The sequence below is a fragment of the Tympanuchus pallidicinctus genome, unplaced genomic scaffold (genome assembly GCF_026119805.1).
Source record: "Tympanuchus pallidicinctus isolate F22 unplaced genomic scaffold, pur_lepc_1.0 scaffold36, whole genome shotgun sequence".
NCBI classification, from domain to species: domain Eukaryota; kingdom Metazoa; phylum Chordata; class Aves; order Galliformes; family Phasianidae; genus Tympanuchus; species Tympanuchus pallidicinctus.
This window is the reverse complement of record NW_026294754.1, coordinates 1507732-1535293: the sequence shown is the minus strand read 5'-3', so window position 1 is coordinate 1535293 and position 27562 is coordinate 1507732. Positions and strand designations below refer to the sequence as shown.

General features: G+C 48.5%; 1 protein-coding gene across 1 annotated transcript in view; it reads left to right on the top strand.

Annotated features, from left to right (window-relative positions):
• The window catches only part of FAM168A (family with sequence similarity 168 member A), a 166123-nt gene that overhangs the window by 16623 nt on the left and 121938 nt on the right, over positions 1-27562 (top strand). Inside the window, exon 2 of the mRNA XM_052699402.1 lies at positions 27416-27510. The gene's annotated coding sequence lies outside the window, so the exon portion shown is untranslated. The remainder of the gene's footprint in view (positions 1-27415; positions 27511-27562) is intronic.

Below are 27562 nucleotides of genomic sequence, written 5' to 3'. Positions count from 1 at the left end.
ACAAAGGCTGTGTGTGAACCTGCAGGCTGCAGAAAGCTTGGTGGTGGTTGGGTGCCTCCAGACCCATTCTGGTCATTGATGCCAAGCCCTTCTCAAAGCACTTGTCAGAGAATGGAGCAGTGCATTGATGAGCTTTGTCTGCATGTAAAACCGCCCCGTTCTTGCTGATTGGAGTGATATTTGAAGTGATCTAAGAATACTTCAGCTGTATTGTCAAGGGAGCCAGCCTTAAATAAATTATAGGGAAGCTGAGATCCTAGCAAGCGTTTGGATAACGCGAGCGAGCTGAATGGGTTTGACCTGTTTTCTGAACACTGGAATGAGATGGATGAAAGAAAAATCGTTTGGCTCAGGGACTTCTTTGTACCAAAACCTGCAGAAAGAGAAAATGAGCAGCTAAGGGAACAGAGTAGAAAGGTGTGGGCAAGAGGTTTTGTAATGGAAGAAGTTGGGGTGGGAGGCTCTGTCTTCTGTGCTTACCTGTAGGGATCTGCCATAGGAGACTTAGGGTTGGTTCGTGGAACCCAGATAGGTCCTGTTTTGCTCTTTTTAATCCAATAAAGCAGCATTCAAGCATTACATACACCTTGCCGTGGTGTAAAGGTTCCTAGAAAGCTGGGGAAAAACAGAGCTGAAGGAGAGGGGTGGTGGTCATCCCAGTGGTAGATTGCGTGAGAAGCCTCGGAGCAAGTGGCAATCATTCTGTTCCCAGCTCTCCTGTGAATAATATTTCCTGCAATTCCTGCCCATGTTTGCTCCTCAGGAGGGCATTTAGAACTTTGTGTCCGTGCTTCATTCTCAGTCAGAGGAAGAGGTTTGTAATTTCCCAGCATTTCACTGTTGCCTGTAGCAGTGACGAGTAGATTTGGTGGTCAGATGGCGATGGAGCTTGCAGAGAGAAGAAGCGAGGCTGGATATAAGTAGGGAAGCATATGGATGTGGTGGCACTTGGGGTTATGCTTCCTTAGGGGTGTATCAGGCTGGATACGAATAAAATGCTTTGCTCAGAAAGAGTGTTTGGGCACTGGCACAGCTGCCCAGGGAGTGGGGAAGGTCACCATCCCTGGGGCTGTTCCAGCACTGTGGGGATGTGGCACTGAGGGACGTGGTCAGTGGGCACGGTGGGGTGGGATGGGGGGGTCTTGGAGGTGTCTCTGATGCTGTGTTTTTTAATCACATATTTTTTGCACAGAGAGCTGAGACACAGCCGTTTGTTGGTGTGGCCTGAATGCACCAAGGCAACGTGTGAAGCTGAAGGAAAGAAACATGGGATGTGTTTTGCTGGAGCAGCGTGGAAGTGGCTGTGCAGGGAGAGATGATACAGGCTGTGCTTGTAGCAGATTAACAGGGCTGCACAGATGTTTGGGAGCAGATTATTGGGCAGCACACACTACTGCATGCCAGGAGTGAGCCACCTGTGCAGCACGCGGATGGGAAGAATCAGAGAATCACAGAATGGCTTGGGTTGAAAAGGACCTCAATGGTCATCTAGTTTCAACCGCTCTGCTGTGTGCAGGGTTGCTATCCACCAGATCAGGCTGCCAGAATCCCTTCCTTGTCCACATTTGATAATCACAAGCCCTGCTTCACAAGCAGGAGCTGAGGAATGCATCCACAGAGGACCTGAGGTCCACAGAGGGCCATTAAGTGTTTGTCAGAAACATATTTGCCCACCAGGATCACGTTTCTTGCTTTTCAGAGAATCCTTGCATCTTCATAGCACGCAGTGCAGTCAGTACATCTCAACAGATCCCAACGTTTAAATTGCAGATTTGACCTGGAATGTCCAGAAAATGAGAATTACATCATTAGTTAATCAACTAGAATGAATTGGAAAGGTGAGCGTGACAGGGAGGCTCTGTGACAGAAGCTGGGAAGGACAGGTTCCTTGGGGCAGCATTTTCTAGATGGTTAACAGCAAAACTGCACTTGCTGTTCTTGCAGTTCCTTGCTGTTCTTACTGTATGCCATCCAGCTGTCCTGGAGGCAGCAGCTTTGCTCACTGAGGGGTATTTTGCTCCTTGGGCTGCTTAAGATAGGTTTTTTAGCAAAAGTAGTGATTGTGAAGTGCCATTTCTATACTCTCATGTCCACTCCATTCCTCAGTTACTCTTTTTGTTGTCTGTCAAGTTTTGTCACGTCAAGTTTTGATGAAGAAGTGCTATGGAAGAGCAGGAATTATAATGGAGCTGTGTTGATCCTTAGGGCTTTAACAGCAGGTACAGACCTCCAGTGCTAATGGTCAGCGTGAGGTTGATACTGCTGGTGTGATACATTGAAAGGGACTCGTGTTCTTAATGGTCTTTGCTCTTTTCGGGTGTTTACAGATGATCACAGAGTATTACAGAATGGTTTGGGATGGAAGGGAGCTCAAGGATCACGAAGCTCCAACCCCCCACCAATGCAGGGCCACCAAGCTCCCCATCTCACAGCAGCCCAGGCTGCCCAGGGCCCCATCCAAGCTGGCCTTGAACACCTCCAGGGATCACAGGGGCATCACAGCCTCCTTGGGCAACCTGAATCTTTAATATCAATTCACTTAACCTCACCTTTTGGCCATAGAATCACCAAGGTTGGAAAAAATCCTCCAGGATCATCCAGTCCAACTGCCCACCTACCACCAGTACAATCCACTAGACCTTGGTCCTCAGCACATCTACATCTACATGGGTCTCCATCAAGTCGTTTAACCCAATTTGGGATACAAAATACTCAGGAGGAGCCTGGATGTTCTTAGTGTCAGAAGAAGCAAAGCAGTTCAGTTTTTCAGACGTGAAGCCCAGTGAAAGACATCAGGAGTCAACCACCAAATGCAGTAAAATGAGGTTTCAGTAATTATAACCAATTCACACTGCAGCATCACCAAAACCAAGTAAAGGCCGTTTCTCACTTCCCACTGCTAACATTGCCCACAGCAGCTGCAATAAATGATACAGATTGTGGACAGTTATTCATAAAGGTGCTTTTAATGCACTGAAAAATCAGTTGGTTTTATTTAGCAGGAGAAACTCGGGACAGAAGTACCATATTTGATGGAAATGTTGGTTGCAGCAGTTAAATGTTGCTGTTCTGCTTGCTGGAGCATGTAAGAGGGTGAGAGAGACCTGGGAGGACGTTCTGACGTTGTTTCTTTGTCACAGGCTCTGTGTGACATTGTCCTTGACAGGCATCGCGGAGCGTTAGCGATGCTGCCTTGGCTGATCCAACATTGCTGCCTATAATGGGATTTCATGTAGCTCACTGAAAGCATCCCAGCTGCCTATAGGAGAAACGGTTTTAGGTGAGCATTTTGGATGGTGTCTGTATGGCTTTCAGTGGTGTTTGAGCCGAGCTCTTTGTGTATGCACCAGAACAAGGGACGCCCATGGGCTTCTCTGTTCTCTCACAACCAAGCAGGGCTGAGGCTCCTGACCAGCTATGGCTTTACCTTCCATCTCCAGCTGAGTTTGGATAGAAAGATGGAGCATCTTCCCTCCTTCTGATTCCTTTTACAGCCCATTTCCACGCCTGGTGGATGGTGAGGCTGTAGGCACAGACAGAGGATGTGTGACGTGGCCTCATGTCATGTCATGCAAGCAAGAATTGAGTGCAGCCTCTTGCTCTGGGTGCCAGCCTGGATTTTAATCTTTTATAAACCATTTGATTGTCGAATATTACAAAGAGATGCCCCCCCCCCCACTTGGAAGGAATCTAGAGAACCCTGCATTGAGTTAATTGGATACAAATTTGAGTGTGTTTTTATTTTAATTAAGATTAAGTGATCTATTCAACTATTTCAGGCTCTACTTGAGACGCACACACACCTGTATTTGGCTTCCAGAGGATTTTCCTCATTAATTAGGAGCGCTTTCCTTATGTTATTACTTAATTGGATGTCACCAGGAACCTGATGAGACAATGAAGTGGTCTTAATTGCATACAAACGCAGTGCACGATGCTTCACGTACTGGGCTGCTCCGTGGCACGACCTGCTGCTTGTTATCATCTACTAATAGCAATGGTAATTGCTCAGATAAAAAAAAAAGAAGCCCATTAGATTCAGTACATCGTTAATTAAGCACTTTTCTTTCCTGTAGACAGCTGTCCTGTTTGTCATACTAACTTGAGAAGTTTCCAAGTTTGGTACCTTATGGTTTCAAAACGTCCAAACAACCATCGTTGACTGCTGGTGTAAGTTTGGAAAGGGACATCTATGACTCTGTGGGGTGGAGGGAGTGATAACTTTGTTAAGGATGTGGTTTCCAGCTCAGAAAGCAAATGGGATCCTGGGCTCCATCAGCAGAGGGGTGGCCAGCAGGGACAGGGAGGTGATTGTCCCCCTCTGCTCTGCTCTCGTGAGGCCCCATCTGCAGCACTGCGTCCAGGGCTGGAGCCCCCAGCACAAGAAAGACAGGGAGCTGTTGGAGAGGGTCCAGAGGAGCCACAAAGATGAGCAGAGGGCTGCAGCACCTCCCTACAAAGACAGGCTGAGGGAGCTGGGCTTGTTCAGCATGGAGAAGAGAAGCTGCGGGGTGACCTCAGTGCAGCCTGCAGTGCCTCAAGGGAGCCTGCAGACAGGAGGGGAGTCAGCTCTGTGCAAGGGGAGATGGCAGCAGGACAAGGGGAAATGGTTTGGAGTTGAGGGAGGGCAGCTGGAGGTTGGATGTCAGGGGGAAGTTGTTTAGAGAGAGAGTGGTGAGGGGCTGGAACAGCTGCCCAGAGAGGCTGTGATGCCCCTGTGATCCCTGGAGGTGTTCAAGGCCAGGTTGGATGGGGCCCTGGGCAGCCTGGGCTGCTGTGAGATGGGGAGGTTGGTGGCCCTGCATTGGTGGGGGGTTGGAGCTTCGTGATCCTTGAGCTCCCTTCCACCCAAACCATTCCGTGGTTCACTGGGCATGGTGGAGGTGGCCATACCCGTATTAGCAGTCTTACTGTTGCTGATTGTAATTGTATTTAAGTCAATGATTACAGGTTGTTGAGTTAAAACACTGGGTTTTACATTTCCTTTTTCACTTGTACTCTGATGTTTTTCTTGAAGGCTTGTGTCTTTGCTTGGTGTTGGAATTCAAATGTTAGTCATAAATTGTGTTAAAAACAGTATGGGTTTATTTTGGCAATTGCTTCTGCTACAATTATTTAAACAAGGGCATAGAATTAATAATTGGAGATCCTTGTGGCCTTCCAGTACTTGAAGGGAGCATATGAACAGGAGAGGGAAAGACTACGAGGGTGGATAGTGATAGGAATTCTCTTTCCCTTCCCTTCCCTTCCCTTCCCTTCCCTTCCCTTCCCTTCCCTTCCCTTCCCTTCCCTTCCCTTCCCTTCCCTTCCCTTCCCTTCCCTTCCCTTCCCTTCCCTTCCCTTCCCTTCCCTTCCCTTCCCTTCCCTTCCCTTCCCTTCCCTTCCCTTCCCTTCCCTTCCCTTCCCTTCCCTTCCCTTCCCTTCCCTTCCCTTCCCTTCCCTTCCCTTCCCTTCCCTTCCCTTCCCTTCCCTTCCCTTCCCTTCCCTTCCCTTCCCTTCCCTTCCCTTCCCTTCCCTTCCCTTCCCTTCCCTTCCCGTCTTCTTATAGCAGGCTGCGAGTGCAGAGCTGAGCAGCAAGGCAGCAATAGGACTGCAGTGGAGAGCCCAAGGCTGCTCAGCCCAAATAAAAGCTCCATGCCTTGTTAGAAGGTGAGTGTTTTTCTCAGCCAGCAGCAACAACAACAACAACCAAGGAAGGCAGTGCAGTCAGGTGCTTTTTGCCTTTCCTGACACCAGCAATTCCTAGGAGTATAAGCTCCAGAGCAGAAAGCAATTTCAGCATCTGTTTGAAATGCAGCGTACGGATCTGTTTGCCATGTGATTCATCTCAGCATCAAAACCCAGGCTGTGAATTTGTCTGGGCTGATGGCTCGTTTCCTCCGCCGAGCTGCTGACATTCCTCTGCACACAGCCCTGGTTGTTCCAGGAGATCTGTGAATGCAGCACTGCTTAAAAGGAAAACAAATGTTCCTCGGGGTTTTGGGGTCTGATCCTCTCATTTACTCCAGCACGGAGCTGGGTTGGGATTGTAATGCTTTGAGCTTTTTGTAATCTGCACACAAGGCCAGCGGGAGAATTAATTTTAGGGGGTTTTGTAGAAAATAAGGTCAGGTAGGAATATTGGATCACCTAGGCTAATTATGAGTAAATTAGATGACACAAATTCTGAGTAGCACGTGCACACTTTCAGCCTTTGTGGACTAAGCTGTATTACAGAGGAAGAGGAGAGAGGATTCCTCCTTTCCCTCCTGGCTGTCATCTGGTACTGGCAGCGCTCTGGAGCTGGGCACAGTGCCCTTCCATGCCCAAGCTCACCCCACAGCAGCACTGCACCTGATGGCTGTCCTTTTATTACCTCTATCCTGACTTTGGATAGCACTTAGCATCCTCTTAGCCAGACTAACCAAACCCAGCTTCCTCAGCCTGTTTCCATGCCCTGATCACCTTGGTAGCTCTCTGATGGGTTTCTTCACTCTGCGTACGTCCTTCTAATATGTGGGTGCCCCCCCGTGCCTCGACAGCACCAGGTCATGGCTGGTAATGACTTCTTGTGGCCTGCCAGCCATGTAGCATGGCCTGGGTTGCACAGGAGCACAGCACTCATCCAGCTCCAAGCCCTGCTGTGTGCAGGTCGCCAAGCAGCAGCCCAGGCTGCCCAGAGCCACATCCAGCCTGGCCTTGAATGCCTGCAGAGATGGGGCATCCACAGCCTCCTTGGGCAACCTGTGTCAGTGCCTCACCACCCTAAAACTGTTTTTACACAGCTTGGATTGCAATATTGGCCTTTATATGGAATTGCAAGTTTTTCAGAGGAATGGTCAGTCCCTCCAAAAAAGAAGGAATAAGTAATGATGTAAAATAGGCTGACTTGCATTGCCAGGTTCCAAAGTCACAGCCACGTGGTTTTAATTGGGAGCTGCCTGAAGAAACTGGAGAAGGGACATTTCTTATTTTGTTAGCAAGGAAAAGCGCCGTGTTTTGTCATTCCAAAGGAACTTTCTCAGCATTTAATTGCTTTCCCTCTCTCTCTTTTTTTTTTTTTAAGGATGTCTAAGGGGAAAAAAAAAGAAAGAGAGAGAGAAAGCTGCTTCTGGCAGATTTGAGCCAAGTGGAGACTTAACAGGAGCTGCCCATCAGCCAAGAGCTGCAGGAAAGGCACTGCCCAGTGTGACCAATGCTTGATAAGTTGGGATGGGAAGTAGGGTAAGGTCTGAGGTTGGCGAGGGCCACTAAGATGAGCAGAGGACTGGAGCAGCTCTTCTGTGAGGAAAGGTTGAGGGAACTGGGCTTGTTTGGCTTGGAGAAGAGAAGGCTGCAGGGAGACCTGATGGTGGCCTTCAGTGCTTGAAGGGAGCAGATAAACAGGAGGGGGAACGGCTGTGTGTGAGGGTGGGTGGTGACAGGACAAGGGGAATGGCTTGAAAGTGAGACAGGGGAGGTTTGGGTTGGATGTGAGGAGGAAGTTTTGGAGGCAGAGGGTGGTGAGGCACTGGCACAGGTTGCCCAAGGAGGCTGTGGATGCCCCATCCCTGCAGGCATTCAAGGCCAGGCTGGATGTGGCTCTGGGCAGCCTGGGCTGCTGCTTGGCGACCTGCACACAGCAGGGCTTGGAGCTGGATGAGCATTGAGCTCCTCTGCAACCCAGGCCGTTCTGTCATTCTCTGAGATCATCAGGTTCAGCCCCAGCCCATCCCTGCAAACCATCTCATACCTACTGACGTTTGTTCTGCTCCTCAGATCCAGAAAAACTCCCAGCCCAATTTAATGCGTAATGAAAGAAAAAAGCACGGTTTGCTTTCAGAGAGTTAGACAAGTGTAATTAGACTTGTGACTGGAGTGTGTCTTAGACAATTCGTTTTTGTAAATGTGTATAATTTTGACCAGAGTAAAGGGCTCTTTCTTGCTGTGGAAGAGGTGAAGGAATACTGGGCATGATTTTTAGGTCTCAGTGCCTGACACTGCTGGAGAGGAGCGTGTCCATCTTTCTAACACCCCCAAATCCACACCTCCAGGAACCTGTAGGTGAGTCAGGGCTTCTGCTCTGACCCTGTCACAGAACAGCAGAATGGTTGGAGATGGAAGGGACTCCTGAAGGCTGTCAGATCCCACACCTTGCACAGGGACACCCACAGCTCTATCAGTGCTCACAGCCCATCCCCTTCTCCTGCGTATCATCATAGGATCATAGAATGGCCTGGGTTGAAAGGGACCACAATGATCATCTAGTTTCAACCCCTCTGCTATGTGCAGGGTCGCCAGCCACCAGACCAGGCTGCCCAGAGCCACATCCAGCCTGGCAGATCTGATCCCTGGTGTTTCTGCAGGGATGGGGTGCCACCACCTCTCCAGCCAACCCAAGTCTCCCAGTTCCAAGAGCAGATATAACAAATCCACAGGGGAATCCACCACAACAGCAGTGATTGAACAAATCCCCCATTAAAACAAAGGAACACAGGCTGCTACGTGGGAGCCCATCAGCTTTTAAGGAACCTTCAGAGCATGGGGAACATTCAGGGGCTGAGCTGTGCTCACTGCAGTGGGGCCGTATCCTGACTGTGCAGCGCACGCCAGAAGGGATGCAGCATCTTAACCCACGTGGGTACATCATGGTCACTGGGATGTTTTGCTTTTTACACTGCTTTTGTTAGGAGGGGGGGAAGCCACCCAGCCCCAGAGGTCAGCCCAGGAGCAGGAGCTGCCTTGCAAACATGTGTTCCTCATTTGCTCGGCATTTTTGACGCCGCTCATTACAACAGCATGCAGCTGCTGCTTCTCAGCCTCTTGTTTGGGGCTGAGATTTGAACGGTGGGGGTGAAACATCCAAACCTCTCACTGGAATCTCGCTGCTCGCACGTGCAGTGCAGTGTGCAGGGAATGCATTGCCCTCATCTGAACGATCCCACCTCGTTACAGGCTGCCTTTGCAGCCTTAGCAAACCAGCTCAGAAGCCAAAAGAAGCGACGGGCAGTGCTGGTGATGGGCTGCACCTGGGTTTTACCCCAATTCCCAGCCTGTTATTTATGGTTCATGGTCTGTGCTGAGCGTGACCCACGTTCTGTCTGCCCAGATGTTGGAGTCGGTGCTGCATTTCGGGGCAGGCTGCACAGGAGGCTTCCAGCACAGTCCCAGGCCTTTAAGAAGCTGTGTTTGAGGTATTCTCTTCTTTTAACCTATTACAAATACAACAATAAAAACAACGACAACCCAACCTTTTCTATCCTGTATGTAATGTTTTACAGAGCAATCACGAAGGGCAGTAAATTGAGTAAAACCTGCTATCCTTGGCAGGATTTCCCTTCTGACTAAATTCAATATGAACAAAGAGGACAAGGGCAAATAACTTCACTTATTCAGGTCATTTTTCATAAGAATCATAAAAGTTAGATGGAAAAGGCCTATTAGATTACCCTGCCCATCTCCCATCTTGCCAGCACTGAGCCGTTCTCTGCAGTGAAACGTTTCATCTTCAGATGGAGGAAAGATAATTTGCCACTGATTATTACTGAGTGGAAGAGGATGGATGGCTCTCTGTCTGGGTTAGCAAATGTTTGTGACACTTCTGGCAAGGCTCATCTTTAATTTCTGCCGTGGTCTCCAGTAGCTTTCTGTTCATTCTTTGGTGCCTGGTGATTTTATCAGGGATGCTGTTTCCTCCCCTTTGGCCCACATTTGCATTCCCACCCTGCTATTCCCCTCCTTCAAGTATTGCAGTAACCCTTAGGCTATCTGTAACAATTTCACCCCTTTGTGTTGATGCCCTTCCAGTGCTTGGCAGGATTAATGTATGAACAACACCAGATTGTTCTTCCTGTACAATGGGAAATGTTTATAGGGCTCTTCAGATTAAAATAATTTGAAATCCTCTTGAAGATAGCTGCTTTTTTCCCCATAAGAGAACTACCAGTGATGTATATACGAATCCTTTAACACAATGACAAAACCCAAGAAGCTGACAATACAAACCAAGCCTCTTAGCAACGCTAAGAGAAGATGAATAATTGGGTAGCAGCCTCTAAGCAATGGAACTCTGAAGCCTTCAGTCACAGGCAGGTTTGAATCAACATCAATGTTTTAATTGCTGTGCAGCCAAGAAGCTTCTCCCAGGCTTTGCCTGCGTGAAGTGGAATGGTTTTGACATCTATTGCTCTAAATTACAGCTGTATGTGCAGCACGGTGTGTCCAAAACTGTACTGAAACGAACACGAGTTTGGAAGGGATTCTAACAGCAGAAGTTCAGTCGTAACATCACAGAATATCTCGAGTTGGAAGGGATCCATGAGGGTCGTTGTGTGAATCCAGACAGAAGAGCACCCAAAAATCAGACCGTAGGTTCATCTGTGGTGAGAGTGGACTGAGCACAGAACTGGTTACTTCTCTGATGATGCCATGGGGTGCAGGTACTGAGGAAATGGCAATCTCTTATCAACAATATCTGCACTCTGACTGTTCAGTGAATGGGAAGTGGCTCGTGGCACTGGGAAATAGGGAATCCCCATGGTGCGACGTGGTCACGTTGGGTTTGGTGCTGTGAGATGTGCCACCAGGTCTGGGGAGCTCGTGTGACTCTTCTGGATCCATTCAGCATCTCAGCCATGAGTGGGTGAAGGCTGAGTTTTGGAGGGAGAGCAAGGGGAAGGGAAGGGGTCCATCCATTTTCTGGGCAGCCTGGTCTGGTGGTTGGCGACCCTGCACACGGCAGGGGGTTGGAAGTGGATGATCATTTTCAAACCAGGCCATTCTGTCATTCTGTGATTCTGTCATCCTGCTCTAGGGAGGCATTGGAGGCCTCTCTTTGGATCTCATCCAGCCAGCATCCCTTGAGCATGCTGAATTTGGGTCTCTGTTTTGTTTTCCTGTATTGCTGTTGACTCTTGTGTAACGTCAGGGAAATCAGGCAAGTCTATAATTTATGAACAGGAGATGTATTGAATGTGACAGGGAAAACCACTGGAAATTAGGATACACAGAACGAGTGTTTGTGAAAGGAACAGGGGATACATGGGAATTAGATGGAGGTCTTAATGGAACGGAGGTCCAGAGCCGTGGGGATGTGGCACTGAGGGGCACGGGGGGGTGGTGGCTTAGGGTTGGACTTGGGGGTCTTGGAGGTCTTCCCCAACCTTAATAATGATGATATTTCCGTGGATGTGATTGAAAAATGGTACATTGTGGCCTTCTGTGTGATAGTATTCCCTTATTGGGATAGTGGTTGAATTGTGGAGTAAGACTGGGGCATCTTCTGTCTGTCCCCCATGAAGTGCATGGGTGTAAGGCTTACCCTGTACAGACTTGCAATCAATTAATTCTGTTTGCAGAAATGCTCTAATTATACACTTTTCCAGCCAGTTTGGCACAGGAAGGCAAGCGAAATCTCCAGCGGAATGCTTTCCCCATGAAAAAATCTGTATTATCTTATTTTTCCTTTGGCTTGAACAAATTAATCTGATTGGCAAACCCTTCCAAAAACCAAATAGCGTGCAGTGATTTACCTGCACAGAGCTTGTGCTTTCTGCACACACGGGAGAGCAGCAGGGCTGTCCTTTGGGAGGCCGGAGGGCTGCAGTGACCTGGAAGGCACCCAGCTGGTGCAGCTCCTGTGCTGTGAGCTCTGCCTTTCTTCCCATTTTCAGCTCCGTTCCTGCTCTCGGTGGCAGCTGCTTTAATACTTCTGCCAAAGAGAGTTGCAGGGGGGAAAGGAAAGAAGCACAAAGGAAGGAATTGTTTAGAATGTGGAGTTCTAAAGATAGATGATGCTGGTGATGGTTGGTTCCGTTTTTAGCCTAAGTTTGTAAGGAAATGAAGCAGTGACATCATAGAATGGCTTGGGTTGGCAGGGACCTTACAACTTGTCCAGTTCCAGCCCCACATCTGCCAGCTCCACTCTGGTTTTGAGTGTGTTGACCAACTGTGACCGAATCATAGAACTGTGAGATGTCCCATATTGGAAGGGACCCATGGGGATCATCATCCCCAGCCCCACACAGCACCCCAAACCCAGCCCTGTGTCAGAGCAGAGTCCCAATAGCCCTGAGCTCCGGCAGCTCGGAGCTGTGCCCACCACCCGATGGGGTTCAGGGCATTTTCCTGATATCCGACCTAAAAAAGTCTGTGTGACGAAACAATTTTTGCTGCAAGTTTTGCTGTTTAATGGCTGATGCTTTGTAAATTGGCAGTACACTTCAGGGCAGCCTTTTGGGTTCAGCAAAGATCTCTGCCTGAGGTTGCCATGTCTCTGTACCATCAGCCATAGGGTTGGAGCTGGGTGATCTTTAAGGTTCCTTCCAACAAAAGCCGTTCTGTTGTTCTGTGGAGCAGAGAGGGGCAAAGCCAGGCCTGAGGATTGGGAGCTGACTGTGTTGCTGTTGGTGTGGTTGGAGTTGGTGATGTGACTGTAGGGATAGGGAATAGAAATGATGGGGATCAGGTCTCAGTAGCGCCCCTGTCCCAAGGAAGCCACGTGGGGGAAGCAGCCACCATACAGAGCCCAGCTCTGTTCCTGCAGGACCATTAATGGAACCGTTGCTGCTTAGCATTCACCCCACTCCCTGCACTGGCCAATGGGTTCAAGGTAAGCAAGAGTCACCAGAAGGATGGGATAGTGCTGCTAACATGGGGAAATCGTGGAGAGCAGAGAGGAAGAGGTGGGATGGTCCAGCATGGATCTCCTGCTTGAGTCCACGTGGTTGCCACCCGGGTCCTTGCTGCTTTGTACCTCATCTCTTTGATAGGATGAGAAGTAATGGCCTTAAGTTGTACCAAGGGAGGGTCAGGTTGGATATTAGGTAGATTTTCTTCTTGGAAAGAGCAGTGATGCACTGGTAGAGGCCGGGGGGAGGGAGCTTGCCCTTCTCTGTTGTCTTAACAGGTGCACAGTCACATTTTAAGGGATTCTTAAGGCTTTGATAAACAGCTGCAACAGCACAGAATTGCAGAAGATGCCCTCTCACAGCTTTTTGGGGGGCCTCAGCACAGAGGAGGGAACTGCTGACCCGGAAAAAGAAATGGAAGGAAGCAAGATCAGTGAGCTGTGCAGGGAATGCAGTCGTGGGATTTGTTCTGGTTCATGTGGAGGTGCTGTTCTGAAAGGCTTCACACTCACAGGGTCTCAGAATGGTTTGGGTTGGAAGGGAGCTCAAGGATCACGAAGCTCCAACCCCCCACCAATGCAGGGCCACCAACCTCCCCATCTCACAGCAGCCCAGGCTGCCCAGGGCCCCATCCAACCTGGCCTTGAACACCTCCAGGGATGGACGGGGCATCACAGCCTCTCTGGGCAGCTGTTCCAGCCCCTCACCACTCTCTTAGCATAGAATAAAGAACTCCTTTTGTTCCTCTCCAGTTGTGACCCAGTCCTTCTGGTGTGCATGGAGCCTGAATTGGGAAACGTGGGGAATCCAGAATCAACTCGGCACTTGGTGGACTGTTCATTGCTAATAGGCTGCAGGTGGGACCAGCAGCAGAAGGCTCTGCCTTGTGCCAAGTGCCTGAGATTACACTGATTTGAATTGCTTCAGTTTTTATCTAAAGCAAAATCTGAGCGCAGCCAGGCAGGATTTCATAGAATCATAGAATCACAGCATGGCCTGGGTTGCACAGGAGCTCAATGCTCATCCAGCTCCAAGCCCTGCTGTGTGCAGGTCGCCAAGCAGCAGCCCAGGCTGCCCAGAGCCACATCCAGCCTGGCCTTGAATGCCTGCAGGGATGGGGCATCCACAGCCTCCTTGGGTTTAGAAAGCTAAACCCAGCAACATTTGATTTTGTCTTCCCAGGCTGCAGGAAATGTTGGGTACGGTGCCCATAACACACACAGAAATGATCTTTTTTCAGCAGTGGATAAATTGATGTGAGGGGGAAAAAAAAATACAGTATTGATTTTCCTTTTCCTGTGGCTTTTGAGAGGTTGTTAATGCAGCAAGTACACGAGAGCACTCATCTGTCTGTCTGCACAGTAATCTCTAATAAATTGACTTTTTGAAAAACCATTTTTAGTCTGTAGTTTCGGGGACTTGATTTGTGGAGTAGATGATATCTGCTGGCATGCAATTACTCATTTTGGGGCTGTGTAGAAGGTTGCAGGATGCGTTTTGATGCATTATCTGTAGCACTAAACATCTCTCCTATTACTCACACAAGTTTTCCTCTGTGTTCTTCCTTATTGTAGGTGAGCGGAGAGGATTTGGGGGATCGTTTGTGTTCATTGTTCGGAAGCAGTTTTTGGCACAGACACTTTTCAGAGTTAGTTCTTGGATGTGATGTGGCTCTGAGGGCAATGATGTACGTCCAAGGAGATGAAGCATTGCCTGGTCTTAGGGTCTTGGGCTGTGTAGGCAGGCTGGTGGCTGTAAGGGGCTGAAACCTGCTGCTTGTTATGATGGGACAAGGAGTGATGGCCTCACGTTGCACCAGGCGGAGGTTCAGGTTGGGTATTAGGGAACATTTCTTCTCCAAAGAGTGGTGATGCAGTGGCACAGCTGCACAAGGAATGGTGGGGTCACCATCCCTGGGGGTGTTCAGAGCCAAGGAGACGTGGCACTGAGGGATGTGGGCATGGTGGGGTGGGCTGGGATTGGGCTTGGGGGTCTCTTGGGGGTTGGGGTAGGGCTTTTCCAGCCTTCCTGATTCCATGATTTCCAATTGAGCTCTGCTGTCCTCCCGACATCCCAAAGAGAAAAGAGGATAGAGTGCAAGTCCTTCCATCCCAGCTAAAACAGATGTGGAGTCCAGCTCCCTTTCTTACGTGACTTGTGCTATCCTAAATGCTTCTCATGAGCCCATTAAATTTACCTTGTCTTTTCCTTTGGCAACCTTGCATCAAGAAGGAACCAGAGGCTCAACCAACTGGAGTCAATGGCCCTGACCATCTGGTGATGGACGGCCATCAGAACAGCCTCCGAGTTTACCTGGCAGGTTTTGTCCTCACGGATCTCTCCAGCACCTCAATGGATGTATTCAGAAGTGCAGCTGCTTCTACTAAGTGTCCTTTTTGTTTACATACCAGTTCATGGCATTCATACCAGCTGAGAAAGTGGGCATTTTTCTCTCTTCATTTCTCTTGTAGGCTTTGGATCCTGGAGGCAACCTTTCAGGGCTCTGCCATGTGCCTTCCCCATGCAGTTGGTAAAACACTTTACATTTTTATGTCCTTTTGTGCCTCAGAAGTGTTTGTCGTGGGAAGGGTTTAATGAGGCACCCAAGGTTTGCTCTCGTGTTTTTCTTGGCCCTTGGGCCACTCTTGGAAGCATTGCCTGATGTTGGTTCCAGCAATGTTATGTAGAAATGGAATTGCACATGTGTGTGTTTATACACCAGCTCCCAGTCCGACAGGACTTTGCTTTTCAGACATTGTTATTAATTCTGAGAAATACCTTAGAATTAACACAAAGTCTCCTTGCCAGAAGTGGAGCGCGCTTGACATCTGGAAAAGGCCCTGCTTCACTTCTTGTTCATGGAACAGCAGAGATGCATTTTTATGGCTTTGATGCTTTGGAATATACTCTTGGAGTGGCCATTTCTTGCTCTTAAGGGGAAACGTGTGCATTCTGTTTTCCCGTTGTCAGTAGTTTTCCAATGCTTTCCTTTACATCTCTTTCCTGGCTGTCCTCATCCACTGTTCACATTCAGCTTTGCTAAGGAGCACCACTGTTAGAAATCTCCGTGCTTTGGATGCGTTGCCCAACAGCAGAGCATCTAATTGGCTTTGCTTTCAGTCTTGTGCTTTTTCTCAAGAGTCGTAGGATTATGAAGGTTGGAAAAGACCTCTAAGGCCATCAGGGCCAACCCCAACCATCCCCACTATGCCCAATGCCTGTGTCCCCAAGTGCCACCCAAAGCCACCCTGTAGAGGATGATACGACGCTGGAATAGCGGAGGTTGGAACATAGTGCAGAAGCCAAACAGCTTTTTCCTCTGGATTGAACAGGTCTTGTCTACCTGGGGACATGGACTGTGAGATACCAGATGCAATTACAGACTTTTAATTCTTACGAGTTCATGGCACTTCTGTTTTTTCTTGCTGGAGTGCTGGGTTTTATTTTTCACTGTTGATGTAAGATTTAGAAGGTAATGTCTTCCATGGGAGGGCCGTGTGTGTTTGTATGGTTGGCTCTTTATTGCAGAAGGCTTTTAGTAGGTCAAGGAAGCGCACATAGGAGGCTCTTAAAGTGGGCCATGAAATCATTTTGCTTAGCTTTGTTTTATCACTACTTTGACAAATCTTTCTCTCCCCTTGGACTGCGGCTCTCAGTGCAGCAAAACAGCAATGCTCTGCCAGCGGTGCTGCCTTTAAATAAGGCATGGATAATATTCAATTTGTGTTTCTGCAGAAGTGTTTGCAACTTAGAATCACAGAATCGTTAAGGTTGGAAAAGCTTTCCAAGATCTCCAAGTCCAACCCCATCCCATCCCACCATGCAGGCATTCAGGGCCAGGCTGGATGTGGCTCTGGGCAGCCTGGGCTGCTGGTTGGCGACTCTGCACACAGCAGGGAGGTTGAAATTGGATGAGCATCGTGGTCCTTTTCAACCCAGGCCGTTCTGTGATTCTGTGCCCCATGGCCATGTCCCCACGTGCCACATCTCCACCATACTGGAACCCCTCCAGGGATGGTGACCCCTGCATCTCCATAGACAGCTGTGCCACTGCATCACCACTCTGTGAGAAGCAATTGTTCCTAATATCCAACTTCTTGCCATAGCACTTGGGACATTCTCCTGCTGCTAGGGTGATGACCAGCTCTGCATGAGGTGTGCAGTGGAGGTCATTCACTTGCATTTAGCAGGGTTTTCCCTGCGGACTCCAATATCATCTTCTATCACCGACCCTGGAGGTGTTGGAGGAACATTTAGACGTTGTGTTGAGGGACGTGGTTTAGTGAGAACTATTGGTTTTAGGTGGATGGTTGGACTGGATGATCTTGTAGGCCTTTTCCAACCTTGTTGATTCTACGAATCTATGATTCTATATTGAGATGGGCTATGAGGTTTGTGGAAAACTGGTTGCAGAGCTCAGTGGTTTGACGTAACCAGAAGTTTGGTTGTGTACAGCCCCCATTAGGGCTGGTTTTGTCTCAGCAGTATAGGAAATGGGGTAGGATGCACCTTTAGCAAATTAATGGATGGAATTTGCTAAATTGAGGGAAGAGCAGTGCTTTCTGTGCTGAAGGGAAGGAGGTAAAGTGGGAACAGGGGTGATGGAAACCCACCTAAAGAAAGACAAACGCAGCATCCTTCATCTGAGATAGGGTCATAAAATGGTAGAATGGTTTGGGTTGGAAGGGACCTTGAAGCTCACCCACTCCCAACCCCCTGCTGCAGGCAGGGACACCTCCCATAGCCCAGGTTGCTCACAGCCCCATCCAGCCTGGCCTGCAGTGCTTCCAGGGACGGGGCATCCATAGCCTGGCTGGGCAACCTGCACCACTGTCTCACCACCCTCACAGGAAAGCATTTCTTCCTGATATCCAGTCCCGTGCAGGAGGCTCCTTGGCACACGGAAGGCAGCGAAATGCTGGGGTGAGACCAGCTGGAGCCTCCTGGAATGAGCTGAAGAAGGTGCAGGGGAACCTCATTACTGTTGTGCCTGCAGGGAGGTTATGGGCAGGATGGTGCATGCTTCTCAGAGGTGTGGGGTGATGGGAGGTAACAGAGAAGTTTGACAGAAGTTACACATTGGGGTGGAGGGGAATCAGCCACAAACCCTGAACCTGTTGCCTGAGGAAACATGGGAATCCCCATTAGATGGGTTTCTAACAACAGGTTTCAGAATCACTTCTGCCAGGAATAGCTCCGGTTTTCCCTTGAAGCAAGGAATGAATGCATGGCTTTTCCAGCTCTGCTTTTCCCATAGTGAACCTGTGGGAATTCCAGAAGAACATCTCATCCATCTTTTCTTGTAAAGATCAGAAACACCCCAAACCAAAACAATAAAGCAAGCCCAATCCCTCCAAACACTCCAAAAACATCTGCACATCATTTATTTGTGCTTCCAGAAGTGGTCAGCATCCTCCTGCAGAGCATCCTGGTCCTCTCGATGTGCATCAGCGTGCCAAATCCGAGCCTGCTGGACGTTCCCACCTTGGGTTCGACTCAGAGAGAGGGATTTCATTCCAGATTTTTGCAGCACACCGAAATACAAACAGCCCTTTTTCATTCCCTCAAGAGACACCAAAGTCTATTTGGAGGAATAAGAGTGCAGTGCAATATTTAGTCATAAATTGAAGATTTCCACCGCCGTGTTGACTTGGAGCATATGTTAGTGAAACATGTCTCTGCTTTGCAGACAATTGTGCTTATGCTGTGGCAAGCACATTTAAAACAGGCATGGAAAATGTGCAGCCGGGAACAATCCTGCAGCAATGGTGGGGTCATTGAGATGACTTAATAGGGCTTTTTCTTTTCCTAGCTATCTGTATTAAATCAATGATTCATATAAATTGTGCCAAGGGGAATTAATTGCTATCATGCCAAACCGAGGGCGAAACTTCCACTGTTGTAGAGCATGAAATGAGATGGAGTTACGGTGTGGTTTGTGGGAGCGTGAAATGGCTGCGCCTCTCACCCCGAAATGGCCGTGATGTGGTGGAAAAAAGGGATTTGGGGAGCAGATGTTGGAGGGTTCTGGCGTGTTGGGAGGTTTTGGAGGTTCTCCAAAACACGCAACGACTATCAGAGCTGAAATGCATTTTTCTCCTTGGCCTGGGTACATCTCCATCGCCCAGATGGGCAGAGGAGTTCTAGAGTCCATTGGGTTCAGTGGGGGCTGAACTCTTGCACACCATATGGGGCTTGGGTTGGAGTCTAAATAATATGGTTTATTTCTTATCTCTACCAGAGGGACACTGCCTACCGTTCTCTCTTGCAGAAATGCACAAGGAGAATAACTTCATATGTTTCTGTGGTCAGATGCCATGATGATGAGGCTGTGCAGGTATCTTAACGAGGTATCTTAATGAGGCTGATGGGCTTGGCTTAGAATGCATTCTGCTGGCACATTTTTGGGGCTGTTGGAAGATCTACTGTGGCTCCTCAGAGGCAGAGGACATTATGGGTGCGTGAGCAGAAGATGCTTTGCTTTGGCAGTGGCTATCTCATGCTTTGGAATGTTTCTCACTCTAATCAGTGGAGAGGAAAAAAATGAGCTTGGCCTTGTTGCTTGATTTTGGTATGTACTCCACACAAAAATGTGGCCATTTCCTGGGAAGCTGCATTTTAAATAGAAGGTAATGTGATGAGAGGAGAATGTGAAAGCACTGTTGTGTAAAGGAGAACAGGTGAAAGATGCACTTCTATGAGCTGGTTAAGGAAAAGTCATCTTTTGTGTGCAAGAAGATGCCCTGCAGGCATTCAAGGCCAGGCTGGATGTGGCTCTGGGCAGCCTGGGCTGCTGCTTGGCGACCTGCACACAGCAGGGCTTGGAGCTGGATGAGCATTGAGCTCCTTTGCAACCCAGGCCATTCTGTCATTCTGTGATTCTATGAAGAACAGTGGTCTTCAAAGTTAGAGTCTGGAAAGCAGAAAGAAAAAGCATGGAGGAACAGATGGAAAGTGGGGGGCGTAGGTTTTGCTGTCATTATTCAGCAGAAGAACTGATGGATGTCATTCTAACTTCCAGTTTGTTTTTTTACTGATGTTGCTCTGCTTGTTGATGGGAATCAAGTGGCGAAAAATTAGGTCTATGGTGACAGCAATGGGAAATGACTTCTCAAGGAAGGGAGGAGAGACTTGTACTGCTCAGTAGGTGCTCAGTAGACCCTAGTGAAAGAAATGCTGTCTTAACTGGCTTGTAATTGCTTTTCAACTTATGTAGAAATGAGTTTGTTGTTGAAAAGCAGGCCGTCCTTGAACAGTTGCGATGAACATTGGGAACACCTCGATGGATAAGGAGTTGCCCACCTTAAAATTATGTCTGGCTCAATAAATGACTTCGTTAAGTGTAGCTGGGTGCAGGGATGCCGCTCTGGCATCCGTCAACATGTGTGTGCTTTGGGTATGGTGGAAGACAAAAGATCTAGTAAGCTGTTGATTGGTTGCTTAGGGAAACTTTGTGGATAAGTTAAACACTGCTTTTGGGAGTCACTTTTTTGACCAGAACTCCTTCTCCCAAGACTTGATCCAGCTGGATGGAGTGCAGGCTCTTGGCACAGAAGAGTCACTGACAAAACCATCAACCTACCACCAATATTGTCCACTAAACCACGTCCCTAAGTACCACGGGACACAGATTATACAGACAAAACAATGATGGAAGCAATGTACCTGGGCTGATTTCTAAATGGAAATGACTGCTGCAAGAGTATCTGCGTCAATGCGACAACCTGCAAATTGATTTTACTGTCATGAGGATAGCGGAGAAAAGATCACACCTCTGCCTTCTGTAGTGATATTAGCAAAGCATCAAGAAGGGATCAAGGGCTACTTGCAACGTGTAATTCTGTTTTGGCAGAAAACAGTCCCAAAACCTTCACGTGGTTCAACAGGACAAGGATGGATAAAACCTTGTGTAGACATGCATGTCTTGCTCTTTGCTTTATCTCACTGTCCCTAAAAATATCATTCCATGCAACAAATGAGTAAACTGTATTGAAAAGCTTGTCTTTTGTTGCTGGAAACCCCTGGTTTTCCCCAAGAGAGAAGAGTTCCCTGGGGGACTTCAACCAGTGGGTAAGTTAAAGGAGTGTCAGTGAAAGGCAGGCTCTGGGACCCAAACCTAATAGTTAAGTTCTGTGGATGCCTTCTTTTAGTAAATTTGTGGCATAGTCCCTGTTTAGTGAAAGTGTGTCTTCTTAACAAGACTTTGTGGAGCTTTACGGTGCCAGGAATTGGACTTGGTGATCCTTGTGGATCCCTTCCAACTTGAGATATTCTATCATTCTTTGCGAGGCTGGATGACTTAGAACTGTAGACTTGGTGAATCACTGAGGTTGGAAAGGACCTCTCAGATCCCCAAGCCCAACTCATCCCTCCGTGCCCACTGACCATGGCTGATGGTCAGCAGCGCTGACACGGCCATCAACGCTGATGGTGGCTCAAGCTCTGCTCGTCCTCCCGTCACCACATCGGTGTGACTGAGCAGCCTTCTGCTCAGCCAGCTCAGAGAACAGCAGAAAAGGATTGTTTTTAACCTAACTGAGTTCTCCAGTCTGCTTTGCTGATGGGCTGTGCTGGTACTGAGGCACGGGGCAGTTTTCAAAGGAGGAAGCAGAGGAAGAGCTGAGAGCCAACGCGGCCACTGGGGCTTCCTGCTATGAGGTCTGCCTTCCAAAATTACTTTTTTCCCATGTCTTTCTTTCCTGCTCAGTGATCTCACAGATGTTTTGGGCTTCCGATTCCTCCAGGTGGCTCTAATTTGATATACATATAAATGCATATATATACATTGCCAATACTTCTGGTTTCTCAGGGTTTTATTTTTGGACGTGTCCTGAAAAGAACTGAACTCTGGTCTGGATGATCTGATTTAGCATCTGCATGCAAGAGGCTCTATGACAAATGTCCCTGGTCAACTTTCTCCGCTGTCTCCTTGCTCCCAGCCTTTGAGCTGCAGCCCTTCAATTATTCACTATGTGAGCAAAGGTTATATGAGAATGGAACTCTGTCGATGCTTGTCCTCATGTCTGAGTAGATTGTCTGTCATGTTCTCGTTAATCCCTCTTTTTTTAGTGCTATGAAGGCTTGTAATAGAATGTTATTCTTGGATTTTTTTTTTCTTTCAGGATGGAGAAAGGTCAAACTGAGGCTGCTGTAGTTGTAAAGTTTAATTTTAGTTTTTAAGGCGATTGCTGCAGTTAATTTTAGAATAGAAATTTGCCTGTGTTTTCATGTAGGAGAGGAGTGACGGCCTGCAGTTCTTCCAGGGGAGGTTTGGACTCGGTGTTAGGGAAAGCAAGTGTTAGGGAAAGCACCCTCAGCAAGTTTGCTGATGATACGAAGTTGGGAGGATTGAAAGCCGACTGAAAGCCGTTCTGCCATTCAATGAGACCTGGACAGGCTGAGAGCTGGGCAGAAAAAAACCAGATGAGGTTTAACAAAAGCAAGTGTAGAGTCTTGCATCTGGGGAGGAATAATTGCATGCACTGGTACAGGATGGGGGATGAGCTGCTGGAGGGGAGCCCTGCGGAGAGGGACCTGGGTGTCCTGGTGAACGACAGGTTGCCATGAGCCAGCAGTGTGCCCTTGTGGCCAAGAGGGCCAATGGCATCCTGGGGTGCATTAGAAAGAGCGTGGCCAGCAGGTGGAGGGAGGCGATCCTCCCCCTCTGCTCTGCCCTGCTGAGGCCTCATCTGGAGCACTGCGTCCAGTTCTGGGCTCCCCAGCACAAAACAGACAGGGATCTCTTGGGAAGAGTCCAGCGGAGGGCCACCAAGATGGTGAGGGGCCTGGAGCATCTCTGCTATGAGGAAAGGCTGAGTGAGCTGGGTCTGTTCAGCCTGGAGAAAAGAAGGCTGAGAGGGGACCTGATCCAGGTCTGTCAGCATCTGAGGTGTGGGGGCAGAATGGCGAGGATGGACTCTGTTCAGTGGGGAGTGGAGACAGGACGAGGGGAAACGGCTGGAAACTGCAGCATAGGAAGTTGTGCAGCAATGTGCGAAGGAACGGCTGTGCAGTGAGGGGAGGAGCACTGGAACAGGCTGCAGGGAGGTGGTGGAGTCTCCTTCTCTGCAGATGTTCAAGACCTGCCTGGATGCCGACCTGTGCGACCTGCTGTAGGGAACCTGCTTTGGCAGGGGGTTGGACTCGATGATCTCTGGAGGTCCCTTCCAACCCCTACAATTCTGTGATGCTGTGAAAGTTTATTCTCTCAAAGTGCAGTCAGGCTCTGGCAATGGGCTGCCCAGGGGTTGTGGGGGGGTCACCATCCTTGAGGTGTTCCAGAGCTGTGTGGCACTGAGGGATGCGGGCAGTGGGCATGGTGGGATGGGTTGGGATGGAGCTTGGGGATCGTAGACGTCTTTTCCAATGATTCCAAGGCTTTGAAGGTTCAGGATTGCCAGTGGTGTAGTAAATGGTTTCAGTTAACGTTGTGCTTAGGTAATTAACTTGCTTTCTTTGGACTGCAAAGTTGTCTGTGGCTTAATAACCTCGAGGTGTCTTAGAAAGCACAGATTGCACCGGAGAGAACAACAGCTCCACAGTACCGTGGTGGTGTAACATTGATGAAAACAGGAGGTGAATGACTTTCACCATCTACTTCTGTGCCTTTGAATATTTTTTTCCTGTCTGGAATTAGGATTGTGTTTGATACAAGGACGCAGCCCAGCACATTGGGCTGGTGCTGGACCTGGAGGTGCTCAGGGAACGTTTGGGGACATGGTTTAGTGAGAACTGTTGTTGATACGTGGACAGTTGGGCTGGACCTGGAGCTCTTTTCCAACCTATGATTCTATGCAGCGTTGGGAGAAGATGGTGCTTTGAGCTGAAAGTACACGGGGTCAGGAGCTCCTGGGTGCAGAGGAATGTTCACTGAGTAATGTCAGTCAGTTTTACTCATTGGAGCTTGAAGAACATTCTTGGTTTTGCTTGCTTGGGATGCCCACAGGCTGAAACACAAGGCTGTGGAATTGTAGAATGGTTCTTTGGCCTTTTGGCTAAGACCAATGTAGTGTTGAGTAGACCAATGCAATAGGACTTGAATAGAATCACAGAATGGCCAGGGTTGGAAGGGACCTCAAGGATCACGAATCTCCAACCCCCCTGCCACATGCAGGGCCACCAACCTCCACGTTTAATGCTAAACCAGGCTGCCCATCCAACCTGGCCTTGAAATACAGTGGGTGCTTGAGTGCCTGGCTCCATCCAAGCGTTGCTAGGTTTTGTCCAGTGGGATTTTAGCTCGTGATGTTTTTCTCTTCCTTCCAAAATCATGATAAATGTCCTGTTGGACGGCCATAGTATTCCATCAGTAGGGAAGGTTTTTGAGGAAGAAAATTGGCTCAGGAGGAAAGTTGTGCAGCGCCATCCGACTGGATGAAGGCATTTCCTCAGCTGAGAAGGCTGTGTTTGTACTCTACGGCATGTCAGGAACTCAGTGAAGGTTTTTATCTTCATTTGATAAGTCATGGAGTGCGTTTTTAACCGAGTTGTGCCAACACAGCATTGCCCTAGCAATCTGCAGTCTTTTTACACCGTGTGTTCTAATTAATTCTTAATCGATTTCATAATCCCTGTTCCCAGCTCCTACCTCTGGAGTCTTGATTTTTACAGAGGAACAAAAGCAATGGATGGAAAAGGATAGAAATGGATGGGAGTATGACAGAAGAATAATTGTGAGGTCACCCTAATGGTGAAAAGAATCAAGCTTAAGTGTTGGTCATAGCAGAGGAGGATAGAAATAAAAGGAAGAATACTCTGCCTGCTTCCAAATTGATGAAGATAGTAGGTAATGAGTTTTCTTACTAAGTAGCCCCAGTAATCTTATAAGGAAATGTTAAAGGGTTTAAACTTTTTGGCACCAAAAACAATGGGAGGGAAGGGAGGACTCAGGGAGTAAGCTGCGGGAATCCTTTGTTGGGTTTCTTTGCTCAATTTGATAGAGGTAAATTGCTTTAAAAGCTAGAGCATGTAATCTAATAATTAGTAAAATTAGAAGGTAATGGGAAACTTGAGCAGAACGCATTCTCCTTCACTTAATGAATTTATTCAGCAAGCTGCTGCAACTTTGGCTCTCTGAAGAAGCCTGTAGGAAGCTGAGAGCGGTGAGCAGGAGATGCAAGAGCCCTGACCCCGAACTGAGGTGGCTTTCCACTTGTGGCAGTCTGGTAGATGAGCAAAGAAACTGCATTGCAAAGCCCTGGCATGGGCTGCCTGGGGATTGGGGGTTGGTCCCCATCCCCGGGGATGTTCCAGAGCCACTGAGGGATGTGGGCATGGTGGGCTGGGTTGCGGCTGGGCAGGGAGATCTTGGGGGTCTTTTCCAGCCTGAATGATTCTATGATTCTAAATCTATGTGGGCTGGAAGAGGTGTAGCAGCATCCAGAAACTTCCAAAGCCGAAACAAAGCAAAGCCTCTCAGCTCCAGCAACCCAAGGCTGGTTTTTATCTCCACCCTAGGCTCCTCTTGTGCCGTTTTCTCTTTAAACTATGTTTTCCTTCTCTAAATGTCTTATAAGTGTGGTACAGAGTTTGTACAAAAGTAGATTTTTGCTAGTGCTCATTTGAGTGATCTGTCTTGAATTCTGACCATTTTTGAGTGTTTTTTGAAAGAGAGAAGAGGACAGTGATGCTTTGTGGCCGTAGGTAATGGCCAGCCTCCATCTCCTAGCAGCAGCAGCACAGAATTATAAGGAATCTAATTGCTTTGACTTCTGGTCAAGAATGAAGCAGAAAAGAACCTTAAAAATAACCCCACAGGGTGATTGTACCGAGTGCCTGTTGGGCAGCACCGTAAGGGAGGTGCTGATGCTGTTGTGGCTGAAGGAAGACCCCATGATGGGGCGAATAGATGGTGAGCACAGCACTTCTGTCTGTTTGCAGGTGGAAAATAGTGGAAAGATGAAGCTGCTGAAGGTCACTGCAGCACTGTCCTGCTAAACCAAGCTGGGCATATGGAAGGAAAGCACTGCTTGTGCATTCGGCACACGTGGCATTGCTCCAGGAGTTGCACAGAGGAGCTGATGGGCTTCTGTGGCCGTAGAGGTGTAAAGATGTAAAAACAAGACATTAAATAAATACAAAACTTGACAAATGTAGCTACTGAGGCGAAGCAATGAGGGGGGCGAGTTGCACCCAGGTTTCTGGCAGCCCAGTTGCTTTTCTTGTTTCTTTCTCGCTGCAAAAGGAATCACTTATTTAATTAGACAAAACGTTACCGAAGCTTTTGGAAGTGAAGCTGCAGCCCACGTCTTCTTGATAAATGGCTGTGTGTATTCCTGGAAGGAAGTTAAAACGGGGCTGTGTTATATTTGGTACCTCCTGAAGCACTGAGGCTACTCCAAGTACAAAATGTGCTCCAAGAGAGAGTCGTTTGCCAGCGCTGAGCGTGATGTGATGAGATTTGTCAAGTCGTCCTTTCTGCTGGAGCTCGCTTGGCTTTTCCTCTCCCTCCTGCAGACGGTTTGTTACATTCTGTAGTTGTGTCACTGAGCTGCAAAGGAAACCAGAAACCCCAAAAATGTGAGGAATCTCCAAGCAGCACACGCACTGTGTTGTAAGGCAGAGGGAGAGAGGGCAACCGTGTGCGCGTAGCATCATTAAGGCTGGAAAAGGCATCCAGGGTTCCCAGCTCACCGTGCCCACTGCATGTGTTCCTCAGTGCCAGATCCCCACATTCTGAGCACCCCCAGGGTCAGTGATCCCCCTCTGCTCCCTGGGCAGCTGTGCCACTGCCTGACAGCTCTTGGGAGAAGGAATTTTCTCTGGTATCCAACCTGACCCTCCCTTGGTGCAGCATGAGGCCGTCGCCTCTCACCCTGGCCCTGTTTCCAAGGAGCAGAGGCTGACCCCAACCTCACCACAGACTCTTTTCAAACGGAGAGGTGCAGTGCTCAGCTCTTGGTTGCCACCAAGATCACCCAAAATTTCAGGCTCTAGCACTGTGTTCTTTGGCTTTATTCTAAGGATGCCATCTCCAGTGGCACAGGCTGGTGTTGTCCTCCAGCAGGGGATCCCAAAAATGTCATGAGCAGTAAATACATCTCTCCACCTTTTCCCTTGGTTCCATCTTTCTCCTTGCAAGCCCTTTGGTCCCGGGCTGGTGAGATAAACTGACCCACAAGAAATATGGATCCAGTGTTTGCAAACATCGGGGTTTTTGCTCTTCTGCGTATTGGGGGCAACATGGGGGGCTGCCCATGAGCTGTCCCTGAGCAGAGCAATGTCATCTCCCTCAGTTTTCCTATCAGCTGGCAAAGGAAGGTGTGGGAATCCATGTAAAGCTTGGTTGGCCTAAAACCAAACCCCTGCCCAGGAGCTGGCTGAGTATTTAAATAATCACAGTTCCCATGTTTTCTCCTTTTTGGAAGCTGAGAAGACCCTGGTTCTGGTTTATCTGCTGGCTCTTTCTAGATATATATGCAGTCCTCCAGCAGGATATTGGAAGGCATTGGGTTTCGGCTCATACAGCCTTAGTGCAAGATGCAGCATGTGAGTTCCCAACCCAAAGCCACCAAGCGTAGCTGATGCCTGCAGAGAGATTCTCCGTCTCGGTTGAAGAGAGGATGCAAATGCTGAATAATCTGGTGGAAATCCCAATGGAAAAAAACATGTTATTTGGGTTTTTAGAGGTTAAACAAATGGACATTTATTTTAAGGGAGCTGCAGTAGATGCCCTCAGCCAGCAGTGGGGCTGTTTCATACTCACATGCCTTGCCGCTCTTGCTGCAGTGCAAAGATGACATCTCCGTGCTGGGACGAGCCATGCTTTCTGTGCATTGGGTTTGCCAACAGAGCCTTACTGAATGATTCTCTTTCTCTTGTTCCTTTAGAGCTGTGGAATGCTGTGACCAGTCCCAGTGCCCCGCAGCCGAAGGCAAATCACCATCTGGATCATCTCCATTCGAAGGAAGTTTGTTCACAAGAGGTACTGACTCACATGTGCATGGTGTGCTCCAATGGTTACGTGTTAATGGAAA